The following is a 17,552-nucleotide window of genomic DNA, read 5'->3' on the forward strand; positions in this document are numbered from 1 at the left end:
GGATTCCTTCGGTGTGCTGCTGGCCGAGTGGGGTTCAGGTATTGAGAGGGACACTTTATTACACAATACACACTTTATTGCTTTGTTTTTACTAATATCATTAGACACGCAGATAAATATTACCTAACACAAAGAAATCTTTAAAGGAATACCGGAATTTTCTTACACAGGGATGGGTATTACGGTCATGATGTCCAGGAGGATTAAAATTTTTCATTTTCGTTCCCCGTTCCAGTCACGGTATTGTGCCTTTTTTCGTTGTTTACCCAAGAATTATTATAATTATTATTATAATCATGGTGGAGCGGGGATGAAAGGTATGCGTTTGGAAGGTATTCACGCTTAATTCAGGGAACTGGGGCACAGATCCAATTCCTTCGATCAAGAGCCTCTCACCAGCGTCAAGAAACCTCCCATGAGGAGAGATACCTATGAGTAAATAGAACGATGGGCGGGAGGCTTAAACGGTGGTGACCTGTACTTAACTCAGTGGTGACCTGTACTTAACTCAGTGGTGACCTGTACTTAACTCAGTGGTGACCTGTACTTAGCTCAGTGGTGACCTGTACTTAACTCAGTGGTGACCTGTACTTAACTCAGTGGTGACCTGTACTTAACTTCAGTGGTGACCTGTACTTAACTCAGTGGTGACCTGTACTTAACTCAGTGGTGACCTGTACTTAACTCAGTGGTGACCTGTACTTCGCTCAGTGGTGACCTGTACTTAACTCAGTGGTGACCTGTACTTAACTCAGTGGTGACCTGTACTTAACTTCAGTGGTGACCTGTACTTAACTCAGTGGTGACCTGTACTTAACTCAGTGGTGACCTGTACTTAACTCAGTGGTGACCTGTACTTAACTCAGTGGTGACCTGTACTTAACTCAGTGGTGACCTGTTCTTAACTCAGTGGTGACCTGTACTTAACTTAGTGGTGACCTGTACTTAACTCAGTGGTGACCTGTACTTAACTCAGTGGTGACCTGTACTTAACTCAGTGGTGACCTGTACTTAACTCAGTGGTGACCTGTATTTAACTCAGTGGTGACCTGTACTTAACTCAGTGGTGACCTGTACTTAACTCAGTGGTGACCTGTACTTAACTCAGTAGTGACCTGTTCTTAACTCAGTGGTGACCTGTACTTAACTCAGTGGTGACCTGTACTTAACTCAGTAATGACCTGTACTTAACTCAGTGGTGACCTGTACTTAACTCAGTGGTGACCTGTACTTAACTCAGTGGTGACCTGTACTTAACTCAGTGGTGACATGATCGAAGTGTATAAGTGGAAGATGGGTATTAATAAAGGGGATATTAATAAGGTCTTGAGGATATCTCTCCAAGAGAGAACCAGCATTACGATTTCTTAAGTCAGCAGTAATGGATTTAAGTTGGACAAGTTTAGATTTAGAAAGGACATAGGAAAGTATTGGTTTGGAAATAGGGTAGTTGATGAGTGGAACAGTCTACCTAGTTGGGTTATTGAGGCTAAAACCTTGGGTAGTTTCAAATTTAGGTTGGATAAATACATGAGTGAGAGGGGTTGGATTTGAGTGGAACTTGCATATGGATGGATAGAGTTATCAGAGCTTATTTGATGGGTAGTTTTGAAAATTTGGTTGGGTAAATGTTTTGTTAGTTGGATGGATTGTAAAGGACCTGCCTAGTATGGGCCAACAGGCCTGCTGCAGTGTTAGTCCTTTCTTATGTTCTTATGTATAGAAATTGCAGGTATTGAGTAATTTGAATGAACATTAAAATGGTATAAAATACCGACAGATTGTTAGGTAAGACACATATGCAACAGTTAGACAACTTTATTCCGAAACGTTTCGCCTACACAGTAGGCTTCTTCAGTCGAGTACAGAAAGTAGGCAGGAGCAGTAGAGATGTGAAGACGATGTAATCAGTCCATCACCCTTAAAGTTTTAGGGTGATGGACTGATTACATCGTCTTCAAGTATCTTCTGCTTCTATCAACTTTTCTGTACTTGACTGAAGAAGCCTACTGTGTAGGCGAAACGTTTCGAAATAAAGATACCTAACTGTTGCATATGTGTCATACCTAACAATCTGTCGGTTTTTTATACCATTTTAATATTCAATTATATTCCTGTCGACAATGGACAATAGCTTCAAAAGTAAATACAGTATTGAGATTAAAATATGGGAATATTGAGAATGTGAATATTGAGTATAGAGCATATTTAGTCTAGGGTGATTAAGTGGCTTTTGAGAAGTCTTAAATTGATTTTCAGACTGGGTTAATTTAGTATTTTCTGGTAATGAATTCCATATTTTGGGGCCCTTTATGTGCATAGAGGTTACACAGTGTGATGTGGATACGGGGTACATCAAAAAGAGATCTGTGTCTTGTGTTATGGTCGTGTGTATGAAGGAAGAACTCAGGTTAGTGTAGTTTTATTATGATGGTTTCATTAATGCGACATCCATGAGAACATAAGAATGGAGGAACACTGCAGAAGGCCTACTGGCCCATGCAAGACAGGTCCTTATCAAAACGACCTCTACCCAAAGCTATCCAGGAAATAACTCCCGTACCCAATGACACCAATCAAACCCAGCCCCTCCCACTCATATATTTGTCCAGTCTCTTCTTAAAGCTACCCAAGGTAGCTTTTAATTCAGGATTAATAACTTTTAATTCACAGAGAAAACCTGTTTACAGGTTTCAGGGTCAAAATGTGAACATCAGCGAATGAGATCATTTTTCCGGTTGGCTCATTGTAACTTTGGATGAACGAGGTGTTAGTAGATTAACATATGTGAGCAACCAGAAATGAGACTCATTGTTCACCTCACATTCTAACGTGAACTAGACTGATGGTCCGGTGTTGTTTACATTGTCTGGAAGATGGCGCCCATCAAGTTAAATGCGACCTACAATCAATATATCGAAATGCGCAATTTATGCTATTATGAATAAAGGATGGAATTCCATAAGTTCCCTGAAGATATTGGCCATGAAATATATTTGTTGTATGAATCTTAATATGTAAAACAGTTTAAAATAATGCAAACTTCTGTTTGGGCAATGTAATCCTGGCGCCTTAAAGGTAATTAGACATCATTGTTACTGGAGAATACGTCAGTCACATGTTCAGTAATAACTCATATTGTAATAAAGTTGGTAGAATTACCGACAATATGTAAAGTAAAAGGACACAAGTGCAACTAATGTGACATTTATTGTGGCAACGTTTCGCTCTCCAGGAGCTTTATCAAGCCATTACAAACAATACATGGACACAGAGGGTATATAAAGGCTCTGAGTGAGGTGTAATACTAGTGAGGTACCATTTCGATGTTCACTAGTGGTAGTAGTAGTAGTAGTAGTAGTAGTAGTAGTAGTAGTAGTAGTAGTAGTAGTAGTAGTGACAAAAGTAATACAAAGTTAAGACACATGTGCAACATCTGGATATCTTTATTGTAGACGTTTCGCCATCCAGTGGCTTTATCAATACAGATTCTAGGACATAATAGGAAGACAGTAGAACTATATACAAAAGATGAGGTAATCAGTCCCTCGGCCTTGGAGTTAGTGTTCACAGCATCGTGGTAGAGGAGAATCTCCAGATTCTCCAGATTCTCCTCTACCACGATGCTGTGAACACTAACTCCAAGGCCGAGGGACTGATTACCTCATCTTTTGTATATAGTTCTACTGTCTTCCTATTATGTCCTAGAATCTGTATTGATAAAGCCACTGGATGGCGAAACGTCTACAATAAAGATATCCAGATGTTGCACATGTGTCTTAACTTTGTATTACTTTTGTCACTACTACTACTACTACTACTACTACCACTACTACTACTACTACTACCACTAGTGAACATCGAAATGGTACCTCACTAGTATTACACCTCACTCTGAGCCTTTATATACCCTCTGTGTCCATGTATTGTTTGTAATGGCTTGATAAAGCTCCTGGAGAGCGAGACGTTGCCACAATAAATGTCACATTAGTTGCACTTGTGTCCTTTTACTTTACAATAACTCATATTAGACCGATCACATAACTTATGATCTGAGTTATATTAGACAAACTATATCAGATTTTTCTGATTTGTGTCCCTTAGCTCTAGTCTTTTTGAGATTATTCAACCCATGCTGGTAAACATTTTTCAGAAACGTCATCTGTACTCACCTATTTACTCACCTATTTGTGGTTGCAGGAGTCGAGTCTTAGCTCCTGGCCCCGCCTCTTCACTGGTTGCTACTAGGTCCTCTCTCTCCCTGCTCCATGAGCTTTATCAAACCTCGTCTTAAAACTATGTATGGTTCCTGCCTCCACTACTTCACTTTCTAGGCTATTCCACGGCTTGACTACTCTATGACTGAAGAAATACTTCCTAACATCCCTTTGCCTCATCTGAGTCTTTAACTTCCAATTGTGACCCCTTGTTTCTGTGTCCCATCTCTGGAACATCCTGTCGTTGTCCACCTTGTCTATTCTGTGTCCTTTTGTGTCCTTTTACTTTACAGTATTTTATATGTCGAAAGTTAAGACACTTGTGCAACATCTGGTTATCTTTATTGTAGACGTTTCGCCATCCAGTGCCTTTATCAATACAGATTCTTGGACACAAGAAAAACGAAGAACTATATACAAAAGATGAGGTAATCAGTCCCTCGGCCTTGGAGGTGGTGTTTAGAGCACCGTGGATGTAGAGATTCTGAAGCACAGGCAAGGAGACTGGCGCTTATATAGGCGTCAGTGAAAGGGACGTGTAGCAGACGAGGACATAGTCACTGGTAGGCGGGATTCCCCAGTGGAAGTAGGTCCTTCCCAAATTGATGGGCTAGTTGTAGAAGTCGTGAAGAAAGTCATGTAGATGTCCTCTGAATCAAGATACCATGATGTTGCAGTGCCTGACAAGTTGTGCAAGACATCTCCATGACTTTCTTCAAGACTTCTACAACTAGCCCATCAATTTGGGAAGGACCTACTTCCACTGGGGAATCCCGCCTACCAGTGACTAGGCCCTCGTCTGCTACACGTCCCTTTCACTGACGCCTATATAACCGCCAGTCTCCTTGCCTGTGCTTCAGAATCTCTACAACCACGGTGCTCTAAACACCACCTCCAAGGCCGAGGGACTGATTACCTCATCTTTTGTATATAGTTCTTCGTTTTTCTTATTGTGTCCTAGAATTTGTATTGATAAAGCCACTGGAGGGCGAAACGTCTACAATAAAGATAACCAGATAAGAACATAAGAACATAAGAAAGGAGGAACACTGCAGCAGGCCTGTTGGCCCATACTAGGCAGGACCTTTACAATTCATCCCACTAACAAACATTTGACCTACCCAATTTTCAATGCTACCCAAGAAATAAGCTCTGATGTGCAAGTCCCACTCAAATCCAACCCATCCTACTCATGTATTTATCCAACCTAAATTTGAAACTACCCAAAGTCCTAGCCTCAATAACCCAACTAGGTAGACTGTTCCACTCATCAACTACCCTATTTCCAAACCAATACTTTCCTATGTCCTTTCTAAATCTAAACTTATCTAATTTAAATCCATTACTGCGGGTTCTCTCTTGGAGAGATATCCTCAAGACCTTGTTAATATCCCCTTTATTAATACCTATCTTCCACTTATACACTTCGATCAGGTCTCCCCTCATTCTTCGTCTAACAAGTGAATGTAACTTAAGAGTCTTCAATCTTTCTTCATAAGGAAGATTTCTAATGCTATGTATTAATTTAGTCATCCTATGCTGAATGTTTTCTAACGAATTTATGTCCATTCTGTAATATGGAGACCAGAATTGAGCTGCATAATCTAGGTGAGGCCTTACTAATGATGTATAAAGCTGCAGTATGACCTCTGGACTTCTGTTGCTTACACTTCTTGATATAAATCCCAGTAATCTATTTGCCTTATTACGTACGCTTAGGCATTGCTGTCTTGGTTTAAGGTTACTGCTTACCATAACCCCCAAGTCCTTTTCGCAATCTGTATGGTTAAGTTCTACATTATTTAACTTATAAGTGCTAGGGTTATGGACACTCCCGAGCTTCAGAACCTTGCATTTATCTACATTGAACTGCATCTGCCACTTTTCTGACCAAGAGTAGAGTTTGTCTAAATCCTCCTGAAGTTCCCTAACATCTACGTTTGAATCAATTATCCTACCTATCTTCGTGTCATCGGCGAATTTGCTCATATCACTAGTAATTCCTTCATCAAGATCATTGATATATATTATAAACAACAACGGGCCCAAGACTGATCCCTGTGGAACGCCACTTGTTACTGATCCCCACTCGGATTTAACCCCATTTATGGACACTCTTTGCTTCCTGTCTGTGAGCCATGATTCGATCCACGAGAGCACCCTTCCCCCAATGCCATGAGCTGCTACTTTCTTCAACAGTCTTTGGTGCGGAACTCTATCAAATGCCTTACTAAAATCTAAGTAAATAATATCAAATTCTTTATCGTGGTCAACAGCCTCAAAAGCTTTACTGAAGAAAGTTAATAAATTAGTTAGACAAGACCGGCCTCTTGTGAATCCATGCTGAGTATCATTAATCAAGCTATGCTTATCGAGATGGCTTCTTATAATCTCAGCTATAATTGACTCTAGTAATTTGCCTACAATTGAGGTCAGGCTTATTGGGCGGTAATTTGACGGTAACGACTTGTCCCCTGTTTTAAAAATAGGAATTACATTAGCCATCTTCCACATATCAGACACTGCACCTGTTTGAAGAGATAAATTAAAAATATTAGTTAATGGTTCACAGACTTCCATTTTGCATTCCTTTAGAACCCTTGAAAAAACCTCATCAGGACCCGGTGACTTATTTTGCTTCAGTCTGTCTATCTGCTTCACAACCATTTCACTAGTGACTGTGATGTTACATAATTTATCTTCTTCTGATCCACTATAAAAATTAATTACCGGAATATTATTAGTGTCTTCCTGTGTAAAAACCGAGAGAAAATAATTATTTAAAATCGAGCACATTTCATTCTCTTTGTCAGTAAGATGCCCATAGTTATTTTTAAGGGGACCTATCTTATCTCTGACTTTTGTTCTATAGACCTGGAAAAAACTTTTTGGGTTAGTTTTAGAATCCCTAGCAACTTTAATTTCATAGTCCCTTTTAGCTTTTCTTATCCCCTTTTTAATGTCCCTCTTAATGTCAATATACTGATTCATAAGATGACCCTCGCCTCTTTTGATACGCCTATAAATTCCTTTCTTATGCCCTAGTAGATATTTCAGCCTATTATTCATCCATTTTGGGTCATTTCTATTTGATCTTATTTCCTTATAAGGGATAAACGTTCTTTGAGCAGCATGTAATGTGTTCAGAAAACTGTCATATTGATAGCTCTCTTCGTTACCCCAGTCAACAGATGATAAGTGTTCTCTAAGCCCATCGTAATCTGCTAAGCGAAAATCTGGGACTGTTACTGAGTTATCCCTACTATCATACTTCCATTCAATTCTGCATGTAATTGATTTGTGGTCGCTAGCACCCAGTTCCTCTGAAACTTCTAAATTATTAACAAGGGATTCATTGTTTGCCAGAACTAAGTCAAGCAGGTTATTACCCCTTGTAGGTTCTGTCACAAACTGCTTCAAAAAACAATCCTGAACTACTTCTAAGAAATCGTATGATTCTAAATTCCCAGTCAAGAAATTCCAATCAATATGACTAAAGTTAAAGTCTCCTAGAATTACTACATTATCGTGCCTTGTGGCCCTAACAATTTCCTCCCATAGTAGTCTCCCCTGGTCCCTATCTAAATTTGGGGGACGGTATATCACACCTAAAATTAATTTTTCATGTCCCTCTGAAAATTCTATCCAAACAGACTCTGTATGTGTTACTTCAGACTTAATACCCGTTTTTATGCAACAGTTCAAGCGATCTCGGACATACAATGCCACCCCACCTCCCTTCCCGATACTTCTATCTACTTGGAACAATTTAAAACCCTGAATGTGACATTCTGCAGGCATGTCCCGACTTTTTGAATTAAACCACGTCTCAGTAATGGCAAATACATCTATGTTACCTGCACTGGCAACTAGTCTCAACTCGTCCATCTTATTCCTAGCACTGCGACTATTTGTGTAATAAATATTTAATGACCCTCCTATCTCTTTACCCTTCCTGCTCCTTTCTGTTATTCCACTAAACCTATTACTGTCATTGTCAATTAGTGCCACTGGCTTTCCAATATCCTCCTCATTTTGCCTATTACTAGTTCTCCTAGTACTCATGTTACTACCCTGCGACTTCACAGTTTTCCCGCCAAAACCCATACCACTAACTATTCCTAGTTTAAAGACCTAACAGCTCCCTCCACTGCGTTGGCCAGTGCTCCCACCCCACACCTAGACAAGTGAACCCCATCCCTGGCATACATGTCATTTCTGCCATAGAAGAGGTCCCATTTGTCAATGAATGTTACCGCATTTTCCTTACAGTATTTGTCCAGCCAGCAATTGACACCAATTGCTCTGGACAACCATTCATTTCCAACTCCTCTCCTTGGCAAAATGCCACATATGACAGGTTTCCCACCCTTCTTCCTAATTATCTCTATTGCTGACCTATACCTGCTAATCAGGTCCTCACTCCTACGTCTGCCAACATCGTTGCCTCCAGCACTGAGACAGATAATAGGATTGCTCCCATTACCTCTCATGATGTCATCCAGACGGCTAACAATATCCTTCATCCCAGCCCCAGGAAAACATACTCTCTGCCTCCTAGTCCTGTCCTTCAAACAGAATGCCCTATCCATGTACCTAATCTGGCTATCCCCAACAACAACAATGTTTTTACCTTCCTTGGCGTCGTCCGTAGTGATGCTCCGAGTAGTCGACTCACATTCGCCAGGTAGCATTACACCACTTGTAGAATTCGTCATGACGTTCTCGATGGTCTTCGTTGGGGTTTCTAGGGATGTCTCACTCACGTCTGCCAATGCTTCCTTGGTGCTCGTTGTGGCATTCCCAGTAGAACACTCACATTCGTCAGGTAGCACCGAGAATGAGTTGGAAGTTTCCACGGCAGTCTTCTGGTTTCTCGTTGTTTCTGCCTCTCCAACCGTTTTCTTAATCTTCAGCTTGGTTCCATGTTGCCCGGCCACTGACCAAGCTCCCCTCTTAACCTGGGGACTCACAACAGGTGGATTACTACGAATCCTCTTGTTCTCCTCCGTTAATCGCCGTATCTCCAGTTTAGCAACTCTGAGTTCTTCTCTCAGCTGCTGGTAAAGCTGCTCAAGAGAGGGCATCCTGGTTCAGATTCACAGAGAGCACACAAACAGGTCTTCACGAGAGCACACAAACAGGTCTTCACGAACACAAACAGATGTTGCACATGTCTTAACTTTCATCTTGTCGGTATTGTATACCAGTCTTGCACATTTTATATGTCGTTATCATGTCTCCCCTGACCCTCCTGTCTTCCAGTGTCGTCAGGTCGATTTCCCTTAACCTTTGTTTAGATAAGACACATATGTAACAGTTAGGTATCTTTATTTCGAAACGTTTCGCCTACACAGAAGGCTTCTTCAGTCGAGTACAGAAAAGTTGATAGAAACAGAAGATACTTGAAGACGATGTAATCAGTCCATCACCCTTAAAGTTTTGAGGTGGTCAGTCAAAACCACCTCAAAACTTTAAGGGTGATGGACTGATTACATCGTCTTCAAGTCTCTTCTGCTTCTATCAACTTTGCTGTACTCGACTGAAGAAGCCTACTGTGTAGGCGAAACGTTTCGAAATAAAGATACCTAACTGTTGCATATGTGTCTTACCTAAACAAACTGTCGGTATTTTATACCATTTTATTGTTCTCCCTTAACCTTCTTCATATGACATTCCCCTTAGCTCTGGAACTAACCTTGTCGCAAACCTTTGCACTCTCTCTAATTTCTTGACGTGCTTGATCAAGTGCGGGTTCCAAACAGGTGCTGCATACTCCAGTATGGGCCTGACGTACACGGTGTACAGTGTCTTGAAAGATTCCTTACTAAGGTATCGGAACGCTGTTCTTAGGTTTGCCAGGCGCCCATATGCTGCAGCAGTTATCTTGTTGATGTGTGCTTCCGGAGACATGCTCGGTGTTATACTCACCCCAAGATCTTTCTCCTTGAGCAAGGTTTGCAGTCATTGGCCACCTAGCCTATACTCCATCTGCGGTCTTCTGTGCCCTTCCCCGATATTCATGACATTGCATTTGGCGGGGTTAAATTCGAGAAGCTAGTTGCTTGACCGACCAGGTGTCCAGTCTGTCCAGGTCTCTTTGAAGTCCTGCCTGAACCTCATCTGATTTAATTCTCCTCATTAACTTCACATCATCTGCAAACAGGGACACTTCTGAGTCTAACCCTTCCGTCATGTCGTTCACATATACCAAAAATAGCACTAATCCTAGGACCGACCCCTGTGGGACCCCGCTCGTCACAGGCGCCCACTGTGATACCTCATCACGTACCATGACTCGTTGTTGCCTCCCTGTCAGGTATTCTCTGATCCATTGCAATGCCCTTCCTGTTATATGCGCCTGATCCTCTAGCTTCTGCACTAATCTCTTGTGAGGAACTGTGTCAAAGGTCTTCTTGCAGTCCAAGAAGATGCAATCAGCCCACCCCTCTCTCTCGTGTCTTACTACTGTTACTTTATCATAAAACTCCAGGTTTGTGACACAGGATTTGCCTTCCGTGAATCCGTGCTGGTTGGCGTTTATAATCTTGTTCCGTTCCAGGTGCTCCACCACTCTCCTCCTGATAATCTTCTCCATAACTTTGCATACTATACACGTTAGTGACCCAGGTCTATAGTTTAGTGCCTCTTTTCTGTCTTCTTTTTTAAAAATGGGAACTACATTTGCCGTCTTCCATACCTCAGGTAGTTGCCCAGTTTCCAGGGATGTGTTGAAGACTGTGGTAAGTGGCACACACAGTATATCCGCTCCCTCTCTAAGGACCCATGGGGAGATGTTGTCTGGTCCCATTGTCTTTGAGGTATCGATGTCCCTTAGCAGCTTTTTCACCTCCTACTCATTTGTATGTCATCCAACACTTTTTGGTATATTCCTTGCTGGTGTCCCCATCTGGTCTGTCCCCCCAGAGGCCTTCCTGTCCGCACTGTAAATACTTCCTTAAATCTCATATTGAGCTCCTCACATACTTCTTGGTCGTTTCTTGTGAGTTCCCCACCTTCTTTCCTCAGCCTTATCACCTGGTCTTTGACTGCTGTCTTGCTCCTAATGTGGCTATACAGCAGTTTCGGGTCAGACTTGACTTTCGATGCTATGTCGTTTTTGTACTGTCGCTGGGCCTCCCCCCTTATCTGTGCATGCTCGTTTCTGGCTCTTCTATGTGAGGGTTATCTGTGTATTTGACAAATGGTTCAGAGAACCGACAACTTGATAAATTAGACACATGTGCAACACTTTGGTATCTTTAATGAGTAAACGTTTCGCCACACAGTGACTTCATCAGTCCATGCAAAGGAGAATGGTGAAGAACAGGAGGAGTTTGATGTGCTGTATTCTTTTCAAGATTGATGGACTGACCACATCGACTCAAGGTTGAGGGACTGATTACCTCAAACTCCTCCTATTCTTCACCATTCTCCTTTGTATGGACTGATGAAGTCACTGTGTGGCGAAACGTTTCCTTAATAAAGATACCCAAGTGTTGCACATGTGTCTAATTTATCTGTATATTGTTCCAGTCACGGTACTGTGTCTCTCTCTGTCCTTCAGAATTGTAGTTATCTCACTACGTCCCTTCTATTCCAATTAAATTTGATGACTATCTATCCTGTGTGTTTTTAAGATAACATTTGATAGGTCGATACAGTAATGTTACCCGAGATTCGTCTCTCAACCTTCGGGTAGAGAGGACGTCCGTGGAGCTGCACTTTTGACCCCTGATGGCAGGTGACAGTACCTTCATAATGGCAGAAAGTGGTCCCAGGCGTGTCAACACTGTTTGTGTGGAACTGGTGAGGGGCACGCTCAATGGCCAGAATTCCCATCTGTTGCTGGCGGCGATACTGAGGGACACGTATGGCATCGCAAACGAAGATCTTTATGGCGTTTCGTTGAATGGTGTTACAAGAATTTTCGTCAAATTCCGGCATGGCAGCACTTATGAAAACATGGTAGTCAGGTACCAGGATGTGGCTATGCAGGTTAACCATGGCATTAGTGTTCGCCTCCATGATGTGTCGAGATTTTACACCTGGATCAAGGTGCGTAATGTGCCCTTTGAAGCTGACGAAAGTGATTTAAGGGACTTTTTGGACGTTATGGGACGATACATATGGCGACACTGGGACGCTGGCATGATGGGCCGTTTGCTGGCATCCCAGAAGGGACTTTTTCCCTTAAAATGGCCCTAAAGCGCCCTATGCCATCATATGTGGTGATGGAGAAATTCCTTACTCAAGTTTGTCACGTTTACGTCAGAGACGTACATGCCGCCTATGTGGGGCATACGACCACATAGCAGCGCATTGCCCGACGCAATGAGGGAGATCAACGGTAGGTGCATGGATTGATAATACACCGGAGCAGCAGATTTATGCTACGGCTCCGTAACGTGAGCCTCCGTCACGAGGCATGGAGTGAGGAGGTGGAGAGGGAGAAAGTGTTGTCTCCTGAATGTTTGACCCTCCCTGCATTTGGAGAGGACATAGGCTTGGTGTCAGCAACAGGAGAGGTGGAGCCTGTGATAGCTCAGGATGTGATGGAAGCCTCCATACAGGAGGCTTTGCACGAATTGTTGGATGTATCGGCGTCTAATATGATTAACGCTGGTTTGAATAATGTGAGTGTGGAGGCAGAGGTGGGGGCCTCAACGAGAAGGAAGTGTGAAGCGAGGGGCTGGTTAAGGATGTGGGAGCGGAGGTCCACAGGGACGACACCCAGGAGGAGGCCATGGTTGAAGATCGTAGCTCTTGTAAGAGGGCGGCTGTAATATCAGATAGTGAGGATGTTTTGACTCCTGGGCAAAGGTCTAGGAAGAAAGCATGGCATGATGTGGCACATAGAGGCAAAGGTGGCTTGAAGAATACTGCGCATGGGCACGGGGCCGGCAGGGGGGGGGGGGGGGCGGGGTGGGGGCTCTCGCCTGGGTTCTAAGAGTGTTAAGGGGCCTAAAGACAAACCCCCACTATATCCTTCAAGTGTCTTACCTTAAATGTTAATGGGTTGAAGTCAGTGGGTAAGTGTAAGAATTTTGAAGTTTTTTGAATAGATATATACCAGACCTTGTGTTCCTGCAGAAACAATTATAAATCCACACGACTGAAAGGTGGTGTTGCATTGTTACTTAAAGAATCCAGCCCAGTTATTACGCAGAGATGTGAGGTAAGGGAGGAGGGGCAGGTGGTTAGGGTGGATAGTACGTGGGGTGGGGTTCAGGTGGATTGTACGTGGCGTGGGGTTCAAGTGGGTGTATGGACCTGTGAAGGAGACATGGTCGTTAAGTATAGGTTTTTTAGGGACATCCTTGTCTACATTTAAGATTGCTGCCAGTCATTATGATTATAGGAGGTGATTGGAACTGTGCTGTACGACGTAAAGATGTGGAACCTAGAGGGTGGGTTTTTTCGGGTTTTTTAGGGAATCTATTGCAAGGAGTGAATGTAGTGGATGTGAGAGGGGAGGAAGTGGGTGGGGTGATGCATACGTTTATTAAGCACGATTATGAGGCAAGGCTTGACTGAATCTATGTATCTCGTGGGGTGAGGGTGGGCAGTATGTATGCATTGAATGTGAGTTTCTCTGATCATAGAGGGGTTGCCATAGCGTTTCAGGTCTTATTGGAGTTGAATGTTGGATTATTGCACAAAGGAGGGGGGATGAGGAATCTTTTACGAGTGCTTGGAGGTGGGTGTTGGACTGACGGTAGGGGGGGGGGGAGTTGATGTCCTTAGGTGGTGGAACAAGGTTGGTAAAGGGAAGGTGAGGGATTTTTATCAGAAACGGGGAAGGGAAGAATGACGGTTTCTATATGGGGTTTCACATTACCTTGAAGGTCAACTACAGGAATGCTATATGGGGGGGGGGAGTGTATCTGGTGGGTGAGATTGAGGGTCTGAAACAACTGATTAGGGATATTCAAAATCGTAATTTTGATGCGGCGCGGGTTGCGGGAGGACTTGAAGAGGTCTTATGGGGTGACCGTCCTTCAGCATATGCCTTGCGAGAGCAGGGGAAACGTCGCAGGGCAACGGAAATGATGACCTTGAAGGTTCAGGAGCAATTGGAGAGGTATCGTCAACGGAGGGTATGGGCTATGTGGATGCGTGGTATGAGAAGCATGATAAGAGTGTGGGGGTTAATTGTGAGGCACTGGGTGAAATGGGTGAATGGTTATGTTGTAATCTAGTGCATAAGGATCGGTTGATTTTGAATGGGGTTATAAGTGAGGAGGAGATAAGGACGGCAGTTGGGGGAATGAGTGTGGGAAAATAGCCTGGTATTGATTGTATCCCTTGCGATTTTTATAAGGAAAATTTGGGCTGTTTGTGTGAATTTTTAGTAGTTTTATTTAATGCCATGAAAACCATGGGCAGGTTGGGGGAACAGGAGAGAACGGGTGTGGTGGTCATGATCCCTAAAAAGGAGTCTTGTGAATATGTGAATGATTATCGATCATGCACATATTCACAAGACTCTGCTAAGGTGTCAGGAAATAGGATGAAAAGAGTTCTTGACAGAGTTTTGGATGAGGGTTAATATGTGGTGTCTGGGCGATCGATGTGTGTGGGGCAAGGGATCATATGCTGGTTTCTAAATGAAAGGGGGGGCGCGAAGGTGGGTATTAGTGTTAGATTGGCATGCGGCGTATGACTGTGTGGAGCGTGAGGCGTTGTGAAGGGGAAATTGTCAATTGGGCTAACGTGTTGTATGAGCAGGCTATGGTGAGGGTACAAGTGAATGGTAGGCTAGGGATACTTGTTAGGATGGAACGAGGCCTGCGGCAGGGATGACCTCTGTCACAGCTTCTATTAGCGTTGCTTCAGGACCTGTTTTATAGGGTTGTGCTATGGGGTGTAAGGGATGGTGTGGGGAGGGATGTGGTATCTGTGGAACTGGTGATCGTGGGTTACATAGATGATACCACGGTTCTGTTCAGGAGGTCTGAGGGTTTACGAGAGGTGGGTGAGTTGGTGGAGAGATTTGGCGTGGCAACGGGGAGGAAGATTTATAGGGAAAAGTTTATGCTAATGAGTGGGTGGGGACTTTGGGCAGGGAGATGGTTGGCCCCTGGTAAGTCAAATTAAGGTGTGTGTTCACATGGGAAATCTTCAGGAGGCGCGGGAGGTGAATTCGAAAGGAGCTGTGGATAGGGTTTTGGGTAGACTGGCGGGATTGCATACAGGGAGTGAGGGGGTCTGACGCTACGCCAGCGTGCTATTGTGATGAAAGTGATATTGTATGGTAAGCTGTGGCCTGTGGCGGGTATATACCCCTTGGAAACATGTGATGGAAGTGTCTGTTGAAGCGCGTGTATCGATATATTTGGAATTCGGGCTGTGACTGGTTGTCGAGAGATGTGTGGCTCCCGGTACGCCAGGGAGGGCTGGGGTTAATGGTGCTGCATCAAAGGTTGTTGGGTATGTACGTTAAACACAGTTATTTGAGGGAGGGTAGGGTTGCAGACACAGGCTTGGCATGAGTGATAAAGGATTTGGGGCGTTGGGTGTGGGGTAAGGATGTCCAGGTGTGTGAGGGAATGTTGAGGTTATTGATTTTTGCACAGGACCCACGCAGGGTCAAGATAGGAAGACTGGCTCAGGTAGGTGGTGGGGAGGTGGTTTCTTGGGTTGAAGGTATATATCCTAAGTATGCCTGGAATGGCATATGGGAAAGCTTGAATGGGTTACGACTGAAGGCTGTGGTCAGGGAGGTAATGTTCATATTTCTCCACAATATATTGCCGTCTGGGGAAGTGTTGGGTAATATGCGTGTGCAGGAGTGTTGTGTGTGTGGGGATATTGGCACCGTTCATCACGTGGTATATTTTTGTACGAGGTAGGAATCGGTGAGGGAGTGGTTTGGCAGTGTTTTACGTATGGTAGGTGGAGGTGGGAGTAGTGTTTGAAGGACATTAAGCTTAGATGTGAGGGGGTGGGGGTGCCGGCGCAGAATGCAGTGGATTATCTTGTCATAGACTTCTTGTATACTTCGTGGGTTTTAAGACGCGCGCCGGCAAGGGAGCGCATCAGGGCGTTGGCAGCGATGTTTTATGGGACGCAGCGGCGGAATAAGGACATCACCGGGGAAAGATAGTATTCTAGATTTTCTGAGGGATATCGTAGCTTTACAGCCTTAAGGGGGAATAATGGAGCTGAATTGTTGAGGAGCGGGCGTGAGTGGTGCATTTGGTGAGAAGTGTGATGTAAGGAGGTGTGTGGGGTGTCTATGGTGTACAGGAACATTTCATATACAGTGGACCCCCGCATAACGATTACCTCCGAATGCGACCAATTATGTAAGTGTATTTATGTAAGTGCGTTTGTACGTGTATGTTTGGGGGTCTGAAATGGACTAATCTACTTCACAATATTCCTTATGGGAACAAATTCGGTCAGTACTGGCACCTGAACATACTTCTGGAGTGAAAAAAATATCGTTAACCGGGGGTCCACCGTAATGTGTTAATTGGGGATGGAAGTGTAGACCTGGTTGTGGGTAATCAAGAAATAGAGCTGTCTTAAATATGTATGTTTCTTGTATTTCATACAACAGTGAGCCTCTTATGTGGTAGCATGTTAGTATAATGTACCTTGTGGTAAGCTGTATGAATCACTGTATTTCTAAGGTGAAATTATATATGTATTGTGTGTCTATATTTATCACTAGGGTAAACATTTACCATATAATTAGTTTGACTGACGTTTACCTGGAGTTTACCTGGAGAGATTTCCGGGGGTCAACGCCCCCGCGGCCCGGTCTGTGACCAGGCCTCCTTAGGTCAGTGTCCCAGGATGCGACCCACACCAGTCGACTAACACCCAGGTACCCATTTTACTGATGGGGAACATAGACAACAGGTGGAAAGAAACACGTCCAATGTTTCTACTCTGGCTGGGAATCGAACCCAGGCCCTCACCGTGTGAAGCCATAGCGTTAACCACCAGGCCACCAGAGCCGTTGTCATAATTGCTGTTTTAAGTAATACAGAACATGTCGGTGTGTACTCCCGGTATGTGTGGAGTACGGTATGTATATCATGGATGGGGGGGTGTTACGGTTGGTTCTACCCGAGGGGGGGACCAGGTGTTGGTGTATATATTGTTTGTTAGTACAATGTTGTGTGTGGGCGCTCTCCGTAGGCACATGAAGCGTGTTTGGTGTGCATGGGTTGCAGTTTGGGTATGGATTCGACACACGAGGGTGTGGCGTGGGTAATGAGTGGGTCAGGGCCTCCAGCTGGCGGAAATCCCTCGTCTCCAGGCCCTGGAGGCTCTCCAGCTGGCGGAGGCCCCTGGGCTCCAGCCCCTGGAGGCTCTCCA

At 43.9% G+C, this 17,552-nt stretch overlaps 1 protein-coding gene across 1 annotated transcript in view; it reads left to right on the forward strand.

Annotated features, from left to right (window-relative positions):
• The window catches only part of LOC128704763 (ionotropic receptor 93a-like), a 77,385-nt gene that overhangs the window by 13,162 nt on the left and 46,671 nt on the right, over positions 1-17,552 (forward strand). The gene's annotated exons all lie outside the window — the stretch shown is intronic.

The sequence above is a fragment of the Cherax quadricarinatus genome, chromosome 99, assembly GCF_038502225.1.
Source record: "Cherax quadricarinatus isolate ZL_2023a chromosome 99, ASM3850222v1, whole genome shotgun sequence".
Classification (NCBI taxonomy): Eukaryota; Metazoa; Arthropoda; class Malacostraca; order Decapoda; family Parastacidae; genus Cherax; species Cherax quadricarinatus.